Consider the following 19,547-nt stretch of genomic DNA (forward strand, 5'->3'; position numbering starts at 1 on the left):
TGAGCACAACAAGAGTTTTTCTTTTCTGTCACAAAAGGAGACGTGAACCAGAGATGAAAGTATTAACCACAGTTTATAATAATGGATGATAGAGTGAACAGAACTTAATGCAGATGCTTTGCAGGATGGTAATGGATGACTAGATGGATCAGAGGGACTGGAGGAGATGCAGAGAAGCCAGTCACACAGGTACAAGGAGTCAGGGATCGACAACAACCAGAGTAGAGACCAGGAGAAACCATGATGGGTAGGAGAGACAGACAGTAGATATCAAACGATACGAGAGGTAAGTTAACATGGAGAATTAATATAGACACTGACCGTGAGGAGAGTGGAGGCCTTCAAAGAAACAACAAGACCTGTCACCATGAGGGTTGGTGAGGGTTCATATGGTGCTGGTGTGGTGAAAGGGAATGACGTACAGGTGCGGGGCTGATTAGTATTCAGGTGACAGTGATTGTGGTGACTGAGAGTAGGGAGAACCTGGCCTGGCTGTGACAAAAGCAAACCACACACGTTCATAGTATATTTAACAGATTTTTTAGTATGCCAGTTCTAAAGCATTTTGTAAGTAACCTGTCCACTGTACCATTTTTTCTAGAGCTGAGCATTATTTTCTGTTGTCATTTTCAACACTGAGCGCTCTATGTTTTTTAAAACCTCAGACATTTGAAGAATTAAGCTCTTCCAGCTGAGTGTTTCTATAACATCGCTCGCATTTCTGAAGTGCAAAAACTTTAGATTGGAGACGTACCCTTAAAGTTATGTGCCTGAAATGTAATTTTGTATTAATCAAATATTGAATTATCTATTTATTTGTATATTTTTAACCCAAATACCCAATTTTAAATATGGCATACTAAAAATATGTTAAATATATTATTATCTATAAAATTAAAAATATTATTTTATAAATGCAGACATACATTTGTCATGTTGTGCCTATTGACTTTAAAAAGACTCCACAGGCATTTTTTTCAAACAATAGTTCAATTGACGTTTGTTAAAAATTAGCAAGAGGCAGCGCAGTGGTGCAGCGCTATCGCCTCACAGTAAAAAGGTTGATTGTTGGAGCCATAGCTGGGTCAAATGGCATTTCTGTGTGGAGTTTGTATGTTCTCCCCGTGTTCGTGTGTCCAATAGCACACAGTCCAAAGACATGCGCTATTGCGTGAATTGGTGAGCTAAATTGGCCGTAGTGTATGAGTGTGATTGTAAGGGTGTGTGGGTGTTTCCCAATGATGGGTTGCAGCTAGAAGGGCATCCGCTGCGTAAAACATATGCTGGATAAGTTGGTGGTTCATTCGCAGTGGCGACCCCTGATTAATAAAATGACTAAGTGGAAAATAAAATAAAATGAAATATAGTGTGGGGAGTTTTTCACGGTCATTTGCAGAACTGAATTAGTTAAAAAATCTACAGTAACATACTGTTAACCTTGTACACAGTATGGAAATGTAGAGAATACATTATTATACTGTGAAAACAATATATACAGTAACACACTGTGCACATCTTATACAGTAAGAAACTGTTGAGAAATGCAGTATAATACTGTGAAAACGACAGAAGTGTATGGGTGTTTCCAAGTTATGGATTGCGGCTAGAAGGGCATCCGCTGCGTAAAACCAAAGACTGTAGAAAATACAAGATGTGTACTCGTATACTTTTGAATGGGGAAAAGTGTAACTGTCAATATGGCGAATGAAGCCCCGCCTTCTAGTACAGGAGCCAATCAGCGATCGCTGTAGAATGAGAATTCTCCGGTAGAGGGGCTCGAACCAGACATGAGTTTCTACAAATTTTGTGTGATACGAACATTTAGAAATGAAACTAAATAGACAGTTGTTGTTTCATTTTGTTGGTTATTCATAATATGAAATGTAATCGTATAATTGACAAGTTGTTTGGGAAAATTTGATGTTTCAATGAGAAGAGTTTCAAAGATCCCTGCCGAATGAAATGACTTGCCTTTAAGGGACTTTGGTAAAACATATGCTGGATAAGTTGGCGCTTCAATCTGCTGTGGGGACCCCTGATGAAATAAGAGACTAAGCCGAAGGAAAATGAAAAAATAAAAAACTAGCAAAAGTTTTCCATAAATCTAGAATGGACGCCAATCTGTTGTCAGTCTTATCGGCCACTCTTTGCAGATTCACTACAGGATTGTTTGAGTTCCAACTCAAACTCATGATGATTCAGCTTTGTCACCCTGAAACCTCCCTGATGCATATGTAGATTCCAGGACCATCCACTTAAAAACAGGGCATGACCTCAATACCCAAAAAGAGTTTTCTCACAGATTGCTCAAGCCTCTCACCCAGACTCACCCAGTATGGCCTCTTCTCATTCATAATTAATACTGCAGTACAGCACAGTTTTGCACATGTCTTCCAGCTGGAAAGATAATTATTGGCAGATTCAAGGCACAGCAGCATGGAAAACCCAAAATGCTCCAAATAAAAGTGAAGTGATTCTGCTCCTGGACCTTCATTTGCTGGAACAACCCATCAAATAACGTCAAGTCATTCACCTGTTTCGAATTTGCTGGAAAGCCCTGTCTGTTGCATTGTGAAAGTGAAGATTAGTTTCAACACACAACAATCCCAGTTTCAACTGGCTTCCATCTCATCTACGAACAAATCTTGTGCAAGCCATCATGGTGGAATGTCAATTGACCCATAAAAGGTTAAGAGGCACATATTCAGCATACCTTCAAGGGAATGGTACCACAATAATGCAAAAACAAACAGTGTATTATCAGGAACCGCATGCTTGCCATTTCTCCAAATACTTGTAATATGTTTGTTTGAGATAAGGCGTGAGTTGGGATACTTAGTTGCTTTTTGACACAAACAATTTGGCTCACTTCTAATAGAGCGATGAATTATTTTCTTATTTGCTTTTGAGCTGTTTTTATAAGTCAGTGTCTTGGTGTGTTTTCATTACAGTTCAAGCGAATGATTTGACACTGGTGATTTGTGGTAATCTCTGAAAGGCGCAGATGTTATTATGGTCTTTTTTTAAGTAGATGTTTGGTTAGCCTTCTCTCTCTCTGTGAGTTTCCTGCGATATGCTGTTGGTCATGCCCTTCACATTCCTCCCATAATTCCCACGCTTTTTGCTCACCAAACACACTACTACTCAAAACACATACTAGTGCCAGCCTTTACTAAACATTTGCATTGTCATTTGAGTGCACTGATGTTTCGAACAGCTCCTATTATTGTTAAGAAGATCAAGAGGATCATCCTAAAACATATGACGAGGACTGAAGGAATATCTCATGCAAAACTGAAAGTCAAACATGCTCTTTCATGTCATTCTAAACTTGTTTCACTACTTTTGAGTGGAGCAAAAACTAAATATATTAAGGAATTTTCTTTTCAGTCTTTCCAATATTATGGATAAACAATCCAGCGGGCACCTTGATTTAAAACGACATCGAAATGACGTCAAGCATGTCTTCAAAACACACATCATAAAAGCAAATCGATTTGATGTCAAAACCTTGACATCCACTTGTTGATGCCCTTTTGGCCACCAAAATAATGACACAAACGGTAATATGATTTAGGACATGTTTTATTCATCTGCAAGCTTCCAATTTAAACTGGATTTTGTATCACTATGAACGAAAGCTACAGTATGCTGATTTTAAAAGGACATCAAATTGATATCTAACACTGTTGTCAAAAAACATGACAAATTAATCAAACAACTGTCCTATAATTATGTGATACATTTTTGAAGTATTTTTTGACCCCAGAGGTCAATTTGAATGGTGGCACGTTGGCACAGTGGTTAGCGATGTCGCCTCACAGCAAGAAAGTCACTGGTTTGAACACCGGCTGGGTCAGTTGGCATTTCTGAGTCTGTATGTTCTGCCCGTGTTCTCGTGGGTTTCCTCTGGGTCCTCTGGTTTTCCCCACAAGTCCAAAAACATGTGCTTTACGTGAATTGGGTAAGCTAAATTGTCTGTAGTGTATGTGTGTATGTCCTGGTCCTCCAGGTTGGGGGTTAAGCGTTGGGCTAACAACCCACCTCATACACAAGTAGGCCTTGGGAGTGAGTAAAAGTAAGTCTTCAATTTGAAGTTGTTTTGACATCAAGGTATTCAATTGACATCAAATCAATTAGCATTTTTGTTGTGTGTTTTTCAATGTCATTTTGACATTAAGGTACCCACTGAGAACATAATGGTTTGAATGTACCATAATAGTATTTAGTATAACTACTGCACTGTATTATTAAGCCTATGAAGTCATGTAAGAATTCTGTAAGAATATTATTATTTAATTAGTTTTAAATTAAGTTGTTATTATAATATGAAGGTGAATGAGTTTTAAATTTTGAGGTAATTGTCCCTAAAATATGTTGTTTTAGAAACTTTATATAATAAATACTGTTTTATACACTGTAAAAAATTCTGTTATTTTAGGTTGTTTTTTTTTTCCAATAAATGTTATTTTATTACAGAAATCTAATGTAAAATAACAGATGGTAAATTACAGAAATGTACTTTCATTTAAATTTCTGTTAAATTGCTGTAATTTAACATATGTTTTTTTTTACATTAAATTTCTATATTTAACGTCCGTTTTTTTACAGTAAATTTCTGTAATTTAACATCCGTTAATTTAAAGTAAATTTCGGTAATTTAACAGCTTTTATTTTAAGATAAATTTCTATAATTTGACGTCCGTTTTTTACAGTAAATTTCTGTAATTTAACGTCCGTTATTTTATAGCAAATTTCAGTAATTTAACAGCTTTTATTTTACAGTACATTTCTGTAATTTACCACATTTACACAGGTGGCGGAAAAAAACAAACATAAAATAACAGATTTTTTTTCAGTGTACCTAAATAATGAGTAATTTGGCCTTTTATTTCATAATGTTACCTCAGACTGTCTTTCTCATTTTAAAAAATTAAATGTTTTAAACTTGAAATTGTAATATCTCACTTTTTTTTTTTTACTTTTTTCTTATACTGTAAGTGCAGCCTTGTGAAAAGCAAGCTTAAACTTACAGAAATATTTAAAGATAATTATTGTTTCTCTAAAATTTTAGGAAATTGATGAAAGTCTGGAAGCAAATCGTACAATTTGGACTTTTTTCCCTTTGGATAATACAGTAGGTCACAATTCACACAAACAAGTCTGAACAGCAGTACTGTTTATACACTCCAGAATAAAAACGTTTATACAAAAACCATTCACAGAGTTGCAACTTTTTATTTCAATTTCTAATTTTATACTGTGAATATTATGCAGTTTTAGGCTTTTTAGCTGTTCTGTTCCTTGCAATTGTGAATGTATATCTCCCAATTTAAACTAAGAAAGCCTGTATAGTGAAAAAAAATGGAATATTCACCAGATGTCTCACAACTCTAACCAAATGATGGAGGTAAACTGTTGCATAGCACAATTTGACAAATCAGTTAATTCAGCAATAATTACCCAGGTTTTTGCAGGTTTGTCTTTCTGTATTCGTTAATTTTCCTTTGACTTAGTCCCTTTATTTATCAGAGTTCGGCAACTTATCCAGCAAATGTTTTACACAGGTGATGCCCTTCCATCTTTAACCCAGTACTGGGAAATATCCACACACACTCATTTACACTAATACACTTTGGCGAGTTTAGTTTATACCATTCACCGATAGCGCATGTGTTTGGACTGTTGTTGAAATTTGAGCATCCAGAGGAAATCCACGTGTACATTGGGAGAAAATGCAAACTCCACTCAGCAATGCCAACTCCCCCAGCCGGGATTCGAACCAGCTGTGAGGCAACAGTGCTAACCACTGAGCCACAGTGTCGTCTAATGTATTATATCTTCAGTTATGTTATATTACGTTCTACATTTAATGTATTATATCAAGCCTTTTTCAGAAGGATTCTTCTGGAACAAGCCAAATAACACTTGCTTCACTTTTATGTAACCCCTGTAATGGCTCACTGAAGTCAATATCAGCCTGCACAAAATGGCTGTATTTGTGCTTTTTACCCACTGAAGTGTAATGGGACACAGAGAACTAGGTTAGCTCCATGTAAACAGAAACTTTGCTCACATAACTTCATCCAGTTCAACAGCATCTCACCAATGAAAAAAAAAAGCTGGGTTAAATGTTTTGGAAATAAATCAAACTCCACTTACCAACACAATATACTCCAGATTCAAGTAATTACCAGACGACAACAAATCTCCCTGCTCGTAAACTACAGTATATTTAGCCCAGTTCTGGATCAGATTTATCACTTTACAATCAAACCGGATTCTCTATAGATTCGAAATGGACGTTGGTATAATCCCACACAATATAATACAGTCAGTTAAAATGACTTGAACTGTGTGTAAGGACATTCTACCACAATGGTAAAAATAGCTTGCCTGTGTGCCTTCCACACATAATGACTCTTTTTCAGTGTGCTACTATTTTAAGGTCACTCAGCTGACAGGTTCACAGCCATAAAGGAACTGATTTGTGGTGCTTTGAAGTACAAAAAGACTTGTGTGTAAGTGCAAAACAACTGAGATCCCTGATCAAGTTTTATAACTAAAGTCTGTTTACCTTAAGCAGATTCTTATATGACCTTCCAGAAACACACAGAGACCTGTGTTGTTTGCCTCCGTTATCTTATCAGCATCCAAGTACTGTTAAATATAACAAGATTGCATAAATATAAAAAAATATATAACATTGAATTAAAATGATATACAGTATTTTTTAAACACAGATTCAATTGGCCTTACACTTTAAAAAAATGTTTTGTAGTGTTTTTTGGTAAAAATGTAACTATTATTCATCTTTTTATCACAAGTAACTGCAGACACCGACTAAAATGTCAGTGTAAGTAGTTTAATTACTACATTTTTGGCTGTGTTTCTTTTTTAGTTTATCTCTCATCAGCTATGTACATTAAAGTTGTTTGCTACATCTAATTTTGGTAAATAACCTTTATTGCATTCATTTGATTTCATGTTTGTTGCCATGATTGTGTTTAGCAGTTGTGTGATTGACACTGATCATTCAGTATAGTATGTTTCTCTATTTGTGGGAAAAGCTGTTTGTGATGACATAACTTTCCCATTGCCACATGCTCATGGTTGTGTTTTTGTCTTTGTAATTAAGGTATGGCGTGTAGATGTTAGTACTGTACCTTAAAACATTGGTGTTACTGCATAACACTAAAAGAAAAAAGAATTTGCTGCTTGTTCAAAATCAAACTACTTATTTAAAATGAGTAAAACAATACAGTTCTTTTTGAGTTTTTTTGGTACAACCTAATTGTTTTATGTTCAATCCACTTAAATGTGTAAAAACATTCAAAAGTAATTTTACCAATTTGTGTTGAGACAACATGTAGTAGGGGAGAACGTGGCACAAAGTGCCACTTTTTGGTTGTGGCCAAATAGTTAACAAAGTAATGTGGTTAGACAAACTGTTATTTTTTTCCCCCAACAACACACAAGCCTCTCCTACAAATAGGCACTGAAAGTACAATCACCATATGGTTTCTGTGCAGTATTAACAAAAGTGACAGGAGTAAAAATGTCACTATTTACCCCACCTGTGGGGCAAGTTGTAACAGACAGAGGGTCAGCTTTAACATGTGCTTAAAAAGTCAGATTTCACACAATTAATTTTCTGTTTACTTTAAATAGTATATTTCCTACTACACAATTTTTATTCAACAAAGCACAGCTTGTTTATTTATTTATCTATTGGATAAACACATTTGGATTTATTTGCTTTATTATCCATAACTATACAATGCGTTTATTTTTATTATTGGATTTTTTTTTTCTATAAAAAACATTTTTATACAAAAAGGTCTCCATGTTACACTCAAAATTCCAAAATAATTTTGTTAGTTTAATTGGTGTCGAACAGTGTGTGGCTTATTTGTAACAACCCAGTGACAGACGAGTCCTCGCACCGATCCTGAAAGTCCAGCCTGTACACTAGTCAGTGACCACTCTCTCATGCAGCTTCTCCATGATGGACGTCCAGCGTTCTCCAGCCTCCGGCGCTTAGACTGCAGCTCTGCACAAGACGTTTCGCCATAGGAAAAATGGTCGTGCCTATCTGAGCCTGGTTTCTCTCTAGGCTTTTTTAATCCTTTACTTTTGCCAATTGGTGAAGTTTTTTTCTCGCCGCTTTCGCCAGTGCTTGCATAGTTCAGAACTTGTGGAGCTGTCCATCGATGGACTAGCATTTCAGTTCCCCCAATCACTCAGCTTAGATGGCCAGCCAGCTCTAGGAAGAGTCCTGGTGGTTCCAAACATCTTCCACTCACGGATGATGGAGGCCACTGTGCTCAGTGGAACTTTCAGAGCAGAAATTTTTTCTGTAACCTTCCCCAGCCTTGTGCCTTGAGACAATCCTGTCTTGAAGGTCTACAGACAATTCCTTTGTCTTCATGCTTGGTTTGTGCTTTGACGTGCACTGTCAACCCTGACACCTTATATAGAGAGGTGTATGCCTTTTCAAATCATGTCCAACTAACTGAATTGACCACAGGTGAACTCCAATTAAGCTGCTGAAACATCTCAAGAATGATCAGTGGAAATGTACCTGAAGAATGTACCTGAGCTCAATTTAGAGCTTCACGGCAAAGGCTGTGAATACTTTTGTACATATGATTTTTATTTGTAATAAATTTGCAACAATTTAAAAAAATCATTTTTTTCACATTGTCATTATGAGCTATTGTGCATAGAATTTTTAGGAAATAAATGAATTTAATTTATTTTGGAACAAGGCTGTAACAAAAAATGTGAAAAAAGTGAAGCGCTATGAATACTTTCTAGATGCACTGTACCTTAAAACTCTGTAATACATTTTACTCTGCATTTCTTTGTGCCCCACGCTCCCTAATTGTGTGGAACTAGGGATGCTCCGATTCCACCCGATACCATGTACCGATTCCTAGTCATGGTCATTGGCCAATACAGAGTACAGATTCTGATGCTTCAAGCTTCATATAACTTTACCATTGCATAAAGCACATTTTCCCTCAAGTTTGATTCTGGGGCTTTCTACTTACAAAAGAAAATAAATATATAATCCCTTAAACACGTACAACAATTTTGTGTGGACATTACAGAAAATAATAGATATAACAGATTAAAATGATTGTAGTGCTGCTGATATATAACCCGCCAATATGCGCACATGTGCCTTCCTCTACTTGTAAACTCGTAAACAAACATTTGCGATCAATTCATGAGATTGGAGAGATTAGTGAGTACAGATCGAGTCATTAAATGTGATTATCGGTCAATACCAATCTCCTGCTGATTGATCGGAGCATTCCTATGTGGAACCCATCATTTTTTTTTTTTACAGTGTATGAAATACAGTAACGTTAGTTTACCTTAAAACAACTGTCAGGTTTTTGCCACCAAATGTATGGAATTTCTAACAGTGTAGTTATGTTAATAAAACATTAAAGTTAACCATAGAGTCTGATACTCAAACCCATATTTTTATTTGTTTGTGCTAATAATGTTACATTTTCTCCAAGGTTACTTAACTGTCTATTCATCTTATTCTCCGCCAACGAGTGGGCGCTGCCATTTGAATCTTTTTGGCATGAGACTTCCGGTCTCATTCACTTCCATTCATTTTTTGACGTTAAAAACTGCTCATTACGCTGCTTGATGTTGCAATTTGATATTTTATTATTATTTTATTCTACTTGGTCTGTATAGTCATGCAAACATTTGTTTGTAGAGCAAGTAGTTTGACCGTTTTCTGGCATTTATTATTCCTAGTCATTTCTCCCATAGGCGACTGAATCGGAAGTTCTAAGACAATCGCGAAAACAAGCGCACTTCCGCATTTTAGAATAAGGTCAATATAAAGTTTTAGGGTTAAAAAAAACAATATATATATATATATATATATATATATATATATATATATATATATATATATATATATATATATATATATATATATATATATAAATATATATAGTCAGAATTATTAGCCTCCCTGAATATTTACCCCACGTTTATTTTTTACTAAACTATTTCTAAATGTAATAGTTTTAATAACTCATTTATAATAACAGATTTATCTTTGCAATGATGACAGTAAATAATATTTGACTAGATATTTTTCAAGACACTTCTATACAGCTTAAAGTGACATTTAAAGGCTTAACTAGATAAGGTAGGTTAACTACGTATGTTATGGTAATTAGGCAAGTTATTGTATAACGATGGTTTGTTCTGTAGACTATCAAAAAATATATAGAGCTTAAGGGGGCTAATAGTTTTGTCCTTAAAATGGCTTTTAAACATTTTTAAACTGCTTTTAATCTAGCTGAAATAAAACAGTTAAGACTTTCCCTAGTAGAAAAACTATTATCATACATATCATACATAAATTTCCTTGCTCTATTAAACATAATTTGGTAAATATTTAAAAAAGTAAAAAAAAAATTCAAAGGGGGGCTAATAAGTCTGACTTCAACTGTATATATATATATATATATATATATATATATATATATATATATATATATATATATATATATATATATACACACTTCTTCCCCATGTCCTCCATCACCTTGGTGGTCAAAAGCGCTGAGTGTGAACTATGTGCTGGATCAGCAGTGGTGGGGGCAGTTATTTGCTCAGGGGCTCACAGTCGGTAAAAGCGGAGACTCACATGAACAAATGGCATTCTCCTGATCCAGGGGAAAACTATTTAGGGGATCTGCACCAACTCCATCTGTAATTGTGTTGCATTGCCATATCACCACTTCTCATATCCAGCATTGCTTTCAATGATTTTGCAATTATAGAAGGTTCCTGTTTTATTTATTTTTAAACAAATCAGTTTAGTCAAGTCAAGTCATCATTTGCAAGAAAAGGTAAATACCTACAGTATGCGAGGAATGCACAACTGCTTTGCCGCTCATTCCTCATTTACGGCTTGTCAGCAGTGAGTCATGAGAAGAATCTGAGGAATGATGTCGATTAGGTTTATTATGACTAATGACGCTGTGAGAAAGGCTAAAAAACATCCCATTTACACAAAGACATGCTGATAGATGATTACGCCATTTTTTTTTAAGGTTTGAAGTCAGTTTAAAGCTATTCACATCATTATTTAATGCCATAAAAGCATGCTTGACCCACTTTTTGCCTGTGTTATAAGTTTATTTCATGCACTTTATCATTAACAGCTTTGCTTCTTTGTGACCTATTTTGACCTGTCTGTGCTCTTGAATTAATTTCTTAGGGAACACTTTAGTTTAAGTTCACCAGTGGTCACTATTATCTGCCTATTATGAAGATGTTACCTCTTTATTAGTACTTATAAAGAATATATTCTGCATTATCTCATAAGACATCCCTAATCCTACCCAATACTTAAACCTTAACAGTTATATCCTAAATAACTATTAATAAACAGCAAATTATAAGTTATTGAGGCAAAAGCAATGGTTCATTAATGGCAAGAATTGTACCTTAAAATAAGCATGAGCATTTACATGCTTTAGGCTCCTGTCAGTGTCTTTATAGGTTGTTCTTGCACCCATTTAAATTTCATGATAAAGAATTTGTTTTAGACATTATAATACTATTTGGGTTGTTATATGTGTTACTTCAAGTCACTCCATATTCTACAACAGAATAAGAAAAGGATTGTCTCTATAGTGTTTGGGTCTGGTCTTTTTAGTTTGATTGGTTAAATCGGTTCGGTTTAGCAGAATACATTGTCTATGTTTTCGTTTTATTTCAGTCAGAATGAAACCATTCACAGTGATAAAGCTGAACTTAGCTTGTAAAATTACTGGCTTGACGTGAATACTTACAGTATGTCATATATTCAAGTTTCAAATTACATTTGATCTTAAAAAATGTGCATACTGCAAAATTTTGAGTTGTTCTTGCTTCCTTTGTTCATTAAAAAACCTTTGATCTATTTCGGGAGATGGCAGATCTACAATTTACACAAAACACAGACCTACAGTATTATTGGCAGTTCCAGAGAATCGCTAATAACTTTGAACTTTGAAGCTCTCTTTATTATTTCCAGCAATGCATGATTAAGCAGATATGTTTTTTGTGAGTGAGGATTTATTCAATTATAACAAAAAAGTCTTGTATTTAACAAGCATTATTTGATGACATATATAAATACTCTATTTAAGTATACAGTTGAAATCAGAAATATTAGCCACCCTTTGATTTTTAAATATTTCCCAAATTATGCTTAATAAAGCAAGGAAATTTTCACAGTATGTATGATAATATATTTTCTTCTGAAGAAAGTCTTATTTGATTTATTTTGGCTAGAATAAAAGCAGTTTTTAAAATTTTAAACACTATTTAAGGACAAAATTATTAGCCTCTTTAAGCTATATATTTTTTTGATAGTCTACAGAACAAACCATTCCATATACAATGACTTGCCAAATTACCCTAACCTGCCAAGTTAACCTAATTAAGCCTTTAAATTTCACTTTAAGCTGCGTAGAAGTGTCTTGAAAAATATTTAGTCAAATATTATTTGCTGTCATCATGGCAAAGATAAAGTAAATCAGTTATTAGAAATGAGTAATTAAAACTATTATGTTTAGAAAGATGTTAAAAAAAATCTTCTTCGTTAAACTGAAATTGGGAAAAAAATAAACAGGGGCCCTAATAATTCAGGGGGACTAATAATTAAGGGGGGCTAATAATTCCGACTTCAACTGTGCAGTTCCAGAATCTGTCAAATCACCGTTTTACCAATTAGTCAACAAGTTTTTATTAGTTTAACTAATAATTAAACTTTTGAATTATCACAAATATTTATACAGTACATGTTTTGAACAGTTCAGATACAAAAAAATCTAGTGAAATAACAAACATAGGAGGCTGAAAAAAAATTCTCACCTTAGAAGAAAATTTCAGAGACATGTATGTTGTTGCATCTGAGCTCTTCGTTTATTAGTGAATACCTGTAAAGAAATGATGCCAAGGTATTCCTAATCCTGGACCTATCCTGAGCTGATGCTGTAGTGATCATAGAGAAGCGGAAAGTGTGAGACTGATTCCTAAAAGACCTCAGTGACAGACGAGTCTCTGCATTGACCCTGTGGGACAGCCTGAACACCCACCGGTGACATACTCTAACCTGCAGCTTCTTCACGATGGACATCTATCGTTCTCCAGCCTCTGGCGCCTAGACTGTAGCTCTGCACAAGAAGTTTGGCCAGAGGAGAAATGGTCATTCCCAACTGAGCCTGGTTTATCTCAAGGTTTTTTCCTTCACTTCGTCAATTGGTAAAGGTTTTTCCCCGCCACTGACTTGCTTGGTTGGGACTTGTGGAGCTGCGCATCAATGGATTTGCTCTCCAGTGTTTGGATTTTCAGCAGTGAAATTTAAACCGCACTGAACTGAACTGAACTAAACTGAACTTCAACTCTGAAAACTAGACTGACACATTTTCAATTTACTAGTACTTCAATGTCAAGCTGCTTTGACACAATCTACATTGTACACGCGCTACAGAATTAAAGATGAATTGAATTTGGTGGTAGAGTTTGTGTAAAATAGTAATATTTGTTTAATCTATTAAGATTTTATTTTCATTTTGCATACCAGCCAATCCTCTTGCTTACTCTCTTTGCTAAAGAAAATACATTTTATCTATTTTGGGAGATTTATTGAATTTACTGACCAATTATCGGCAATTCCAGAGAACCGATGATAACTTCGAAGTGCTCTGAATTATGTCCTGCAATGTAAGATTAAGCAGATAAGCTTTTTCAAAACTATTTTGTTTTCATATCAGGCTGATGACTCTTTCTGTCCTAACTTGACCCATATACTTAACTTTCACAGAGTTATCCATACACACACTGTAAGATGTAAATGTGAATTTGAGTTGGATCATTTATCAAATAAAATGTATTTAAACAAAGCATGTTGATATTATTAAAAAAGCAACATTCTGCTGGGTTTTGTTTAAAGACTGCTTTATATTTATGCTGATACAAAGGGCTTGTCTTAATGTAGTTTTCTTCTTTTTATCTAGATAAAGTGGCCTGGAGCAGAATGGGCCCGTGAACAACCCAGTCCATTGAAGGCCGTCTCATGCTTCAATCGCATCTTAAATCACAAATGTGCCATGAAAATATTCCAGGCCAGTAGCAGCCAATAAAGGCTGAATTGTGATGAGTATAGAGCATCCTCTCTAGTGCTGCATACCAACAGCCTGCTTTGCACGACCCAGACAACCACATCTGATCCCTGTGGTGCTGAGTTTAACTTTCTTCTTTCACTCGTCTTCTTTTCCAAGTCTTGTGATTTCTCTAAAAAATCCCACATGGTGCTTTATAACTGTGAGATATCAGGACAAATGCTGAAGGAATGGAGATATTCCAGTTTGGCTCCTCGATAGGGCTGTTGGGGGAAAACAAAGCGAATACAAGACTGAATGTCAAATATAAACGTGCTTTGAAGTCTTGCCATTGGCTTCCAGGAATGACTTTAAGGAAGAGTTTTGACTGATTTGCACAGACTTGTCGTTGAGTACTTCCTTTACTCACACCTGCAGTCAAGCAGGCACATGCCTGTTTCCCATTGAGTCACTGTCTGAGACTTAGCTGGAAATAACCAGGTATCAGTCTGATCATGAGGGGAATGTGCGTGGCAGATTGCTCAATATCAAAACACATGAGTAAATACAGTATTCCTAGTTAATTTAAGTATTATTTAGTGGAAATCAATATACAGTTCAGCCCGACTGATCACACATTCCTGCCGGCTCACTCTGTGGAATTACACCCTTCATCATTTATTATGGTTTTGGTCAGGAGCAACCTGAGCATTCATACGCAACCACAGGGTGAGGAAGAAACGTTACCACCCTGTCTGCTTTAACAGGGTGTTCCCACACTGTTTCCTGCTGGCCACTGCTTTTGGTCTATAGGAGAGATAATATTGGTGTGGGCAAAGGTATACCATGTCCCATATAGTGTAATGTTCTAGCAAAATTCTGCTGAGAGAATGATATTTCTTTTACACTATAAATACAATTGATCAATATACCCCCACACACACATAAAAAAATGTTTGTAACACCGAAGACTGGCTTGTAAAAATTAACACCACCAAAAAAAAGGAAACACTTATTATCAAAATATGTGTTGGCTAATGTTAACACTTCAGCTTTGCCGGTATGGCAGGTAAGAAGACAAGAGGTAATTCAATAAAAGTAAATTGAGGAGGATGTAGTGTGCTGAATGAACTGCTCTCAAAGAAAAACTGATTTCTTTAATCAACAGTGTATTGGCTCATCTTCAACATGTTTGGATTGATCTACAGTATTTTTAGAGTTCACAACAGTAAAACTGCTGTTTTATTATTGAAGATGGAAATTTTTGTGACAGATATGATACAGTGTATGTACAAGTTAAGGTAACACTTATTCATTTCAATAATCTTTGCAAAAACAGTTTGGACAACTCTGTTTGGTAGATCATCTCTATTTTGAGAGCCCGAAAACACAAATAGTTTCTTCACAGAGTAACATCTCAAATTACTGGTCCCAAATTAAAATTTAGCTTTCATGTATCCTTTTGGGTGTCATGATGGCGCAGTGGGTAGCACGATCGCCTCACAGTAAGTAGGACACTGGTTCAAGCCCTGGCTGAGTCAGTTGGCATTTCTGTGTGGAGTTTGTATGTTCTCGCCATGTTCGCGTGGGTTTCCTATGGGTGCTTCGGTTTCCTCCACAAGTCAAAAAACATGCGTATAGGTAAATTGCATGAGTGAGGGGGAGAGTGTGTAGGTGTTTCTCAGTAATGGGTTGCAGCTGGAAGGGCATCCACGTAAATCATATGCTGGAATATTTGTATCATTACACTGTGGTCATCCCTGATAAATAAGGGACTAAGCCAATGAAAATGAATATATCCTTGTGGATATGACAAATTTTGACAAAATTGCAAATGCAAAGGAAAACATAGTTTGAATACTGCTGTGTAAAATTGCTGTAAATTAATTTTTGTAAAGTATTGTTTCTTGTCTTGTCACATTCAGCAAATTACACAAATCACTAAAAGATTCACTAAATGTTTCAAAATGTAAAGGTCCTGTGAAGTGCTTTGAAATGTGCATTTTTAATAGATTTTTGACATAATCTCAACTGAAAAATGAAGAGAGGATCAGACATAGAATAGTTAAAAAAAACAGCCAATAATGTTTCGTTTTTCTCACAGCTCTGCCAGTGAGAGCGGCTAAGCTCAAGCGCATTAAATGAAAAGTCTCTTAAAGGGGGTGGGACATGTCAGGTGCTAAAGAATACTTGGTTGATCAAGATTTGATGAGAATATGTAGGCCTAATATGTGGGGATGTGAGAAAAAAAATCATAGACCGATTTAGGCAGAAGTGACAAACAGCAAGCTTTACATGTTTATATTTGTTTTATATCTTCTAAATATAAATTTTGTCACTGTTTTAGAGCTCACTGGCTAATAGATATACATAAAACAGACTAAAACTAACATATCTATAGATATAGATATATAGATCTAGACAGATATAGATCTATAGATATATAAAAATATCTTAGTTTTCATGAAACTTTTAAGAAAAATCTACAATAGTTTGAGAATGTCTATATCATTATGCGTATTAAACCATACCACAGTCTGTGCATTATACAGTATTCGCACATACTGTATAGTATTTACAACACTTTGTTAGGAATAATATACTCTAGCATACTGTAGAATTAACTGTAGTAGTTTACTGTAGTAAACTGATAAACTTTAATAAATACTGCATGTACTATACTTTAGTTTTGATGATGGTAAACTGAGTTGTATTTTAGTAATATAACCTACAATCAGAGAAAATTGATGTGAGTAATTTGTTTATATTACCACTAGAATGGGATGATAACCAGTTTCAAGATTTACTGTGTTTTGAAAAAGGTTTTAAAACCGCTAAAATTGTCTGTGAGACCATTACTACGGTATATGGGTAACTCTTCAACTACGGGCGCTTTCATGTCCTTTGATCAATTATCCAAAAATACGTATCATTTTGTTCAAATTCCTTTTTCTTTGTCAAACTAACAATAAAACCTACTTTAAACAAAGTACTACCTTTCTATTTACATTTTTTTTTTATATTCTTCAACTTCCTTTTAGGTGTCAAAATCACTGTTTTTACCTTGTCGCACACCCAGAGTTTTAAACTCCAACAATGAAAATAACATTTTAAAATATTATTTATCTGTTGTCTATTAATGTATCTTAATGAAGCACTAGTGATATAATTTAAATATTTTATAGTTATTAATGTGAGACTATTATCAGTATTATTTTTAAATACAATATATAGCTGTCGCACAGTATCAGTGACATTACCACCACAACACTGTAATGTCGCTTTAAAAAGTTTTTGAAAGATTATTTAGGTGGTTTCTATGAAAATGAATAGTGCCATATGAGAACAAGTTCAAGATGGAGAGAATTTAAATTTTTATCAACAACACGAAGAAAAATCAGGGTAAATATTGCTTGAAAAGGAAATACAATTATTCTACGTCATTTCCAAACATGTTGTACCTTCAAAATACTAATATAAGGTAAATAAGAGTGTTTTGTATGAAAGGCTAGTATCAATTCAAAGCTAATCGGTAAAGCAATTTTTTTTTTCACAATAAACTGTTGAAATGTCATTTCCACCACTGTCATTTCCATCACCACACACATTTTTTAAAAAAATTCAAAAAGTTCTCATCACACATTAAAAGTGTATTTACAATGTTTCAGTTCACGCTCTTTATATACAAATTCAGTTAATTTATTTTCTTGTAAGCACTTAACTAAATTAATATTACATTTTAGAGTGTGACAGGTGAACAATTTAGCATACAAGTGATTTATTTCATTGACAAATGTATAATTATCATATATATTGTGGAAAGATTGGTTAAACTAGATACAAAAATGATCTTAGACAATGTTTGACTGCCATAATTGATTTAAATTTGAAAAAAGCTGTATATTGAGATGTGGTGGAATTGACATTTGTTCAGTTCACGATGGAATTTTTTTTTTATTTTCTTATCTACGTTTGTCCTCTTACAGATCTTAAAACTAGACAAATTGTTAAAACTTATGAGGCCATGTTACGTTAATTTTGAACAAGTTTTTCCTTTCAACTTCTTGAAGAAAACCTTATTTTTCTTCAAGGCTAAAAGTGCCCGTAGTTGAAGAACGACCCATGTACATTTTTTACATGACAGTATCTCCAGCAAAAAAGTGTCGTACATTTGGGTCAGCCCATTATTCAGGAAACATTTAAAAAAACAAATTGCTTATACGCCAACATCCATGCATGCTCTGGACCTGAACAGTGCAGTGGCTTATTTTATATCCAAAGGAAAGAAAGATATCCAAAGATGCCTTTTCAAGTTATAAAGAAATCGGTTTCTGAAACAAATGAAGACAGCAGAAGTCAACAATTTATTTAAATTTTTTAGCCTGACATGTTTACTGCTCCAAAATATTTAAAATGTTTCTTAAAATAAAATATATTGAGTTCAAAGCGGAAAAAGGGTGTTGTTTTTTCACCCAGACATTAAAAAGGATATATTTTAGATTATCAATACCATGACGCCATGATATTTTTCATTCAATCGTTTTCTTTCGACTAAGTCCCTTTATTCATCAGTGGGCAGCCACATTGGAATGAACCACCAACTTATCCCGCATATGTTTTAAGCAGTGGATAGCCCTCTAGCTGAAACCCAATATTGGGAAACATCCATATACTCTCACTTTTACACACATAAACTACAACCAATTTTGTTTATGGGGAAACCGGAGCACCCGGAGCAAACTCATGCAAACACAGGGCGAAAATGCAACTCCACACAGAAATGCCAACTTCAGCCAGGACTCAAACCAGTGTCCTGCTTGTTGTGAGGTGACAGTGCTAACCACTGAGCCACCGTGTCGCCCCACCATGATATTTTATCCAAGGTTATTATTATACCATCAGAATCTTATAACAGCCCATGCCTAATTAACACAGCAACTATAAAATGACCACAGCAGATAAACTGACATTCTTTATAATAGTATGGTTTAAAAACACTATAGTATTTACTAAAGCTACTATAGTATCTTTATCAAGTGTGCTACATTGTATTTTTTCTTTGCTGAACAAAATTTACTGAAAAACTAGTAACCAGGAAGAAAGTTATGCAATGCTTGCATATGGCCAACAAAACTGAAGGAACCGATAAAGAGCAGAGCTGTCGAGCACAAAAACAAGAACTTGAAGCTTTTCAGATGCTCACAGTAATTATGAAACCACTGAATCAATACAGAAGGATGTTACAGATAAAAATAAAATAAATTGAGTCTGTAACGTTCAAAGAGAAAGGAAAGGTAAAACCTGTAAACACCATATGCTCTTAAATACACAAAGGTTGATCTAGCTAGCTCATGTTATTTGCATTCATATCTTGTGTCAACACGTCTGCATACCTTTTCGATTGGC

The sequence above is a fragment of the Danio rerio genome, chromosome 2, assembly GCF_049306965.1.
Source record: "Danio rerio strain Tuebingen ecotype United States chromosome 2, GRCz12tu, whole genome shotgun sequence".
Taxonomy (NCBI): domain Eukaryota; kingdom Metazoa; phylum Chordata; class Actinopteri; order Cypriniformes; family Danionidae; genus Danio; species Danio rerio.